Consider the following 1,109-nt stretch of genomic DNA (forward strand, 5'->3'; position numbering starts at 1 on the left):
ACGGGTTCCACCCAGTAGATTCACAACCCCATGCTTTACAGTAGGCACTTTCAGGACCTCCGCACTTGGCAATTTGCTTTCTGTCTCTTGAGTGAGCGGTGCAGATATAGAACCCTAGGCTTCTGGTATTACTGCGACCCCCGGGAGTTAAACACCCATACCCTGGGAAGGGTTCCTGATCTCAAGGGTCCCATGTATTCCCCACAAGGTCACACAAGTCCACAAGGAGGTCAGGGAACCAAGTTCCTAGAGGGGCTAAATTTGAGGAGGTGACATTGGCAAATTCGCCGGTTTCCGCATTGATGACCATCCAGGTTTGGTTCCATGGGAGGTGGGGTTTCCTTGAACTAGTATAGTACTTACAGTTAGGAAACAAAGGATTACTAAAGATCCCATGGTAAGCAGAGGGATTTAGGGTTTAGTATGGTTTTGATATTTATGGTATAGCTCCAGGTGCTCCAAGAAAGCTTGGATGATGATGGCACTAATGAACACCAACAGGGAGAATGATGAGCAATCTGGTGATGATGAGGCAAAGAGTCCACCAAGGTCTTTTCATACCTGTTAAAGACAAGAGAATACCATACCTCAAGAGGGGAAGCTCCTTGGGTCAGTATTATCATTTTGTGAGGAGAGGGCATCATTTGGAGGGGGGTGATATTTAATATTTTTTGCAGGGACCCAAATGGGCTTGTCCTCATCAATAGGAAATACACATCCGAATCTCCTTCCAACAGTTATGAGAGGGTCAGGACCTCTCCAGGGCCCTGTGAGAGGGTCTTTCCATTGGACTTTGATGTTGTGATATTTTACTGCGGTTGCCCAATGCTTCTGTAAAGGGGAGAGATAATCATTTTTGGAAAAATTTAAAATATTTAGAGTGCATAGTGCCATGATTAATTGATCATGGGGGGATGATACTCCACCTTTTTGTTTTAATAGCTGGGTCTTTAGGGTTCTGTTTTGTCATTCGACAATTGCTTGACCAGTGGGATTGTAGGCTATGCCCAGCATTCTACAAATGTGGAGAATGTTTTACTGGTGAAACAAGGGCCATTGTCAGTTTTGAGTTGTTTGTTTTGCCGAGGACTGCAAAACATTGTAGCAAA

This window comes from Sciurus carolinensis, unplaced genomic scaffold (genome assembly GCF_902686445.1).
Source record: "Sciurus carolinensis unplaced genomic scaffold, mSciCar1.2, whole genome shotgun sequence".
Classification (NCBI taxonomy): Eukaryota; Metazoa; Chordata; class Mammalia; order Rodentia; family Sciuridae; genus Sciurus; species Sciurus carolinensis.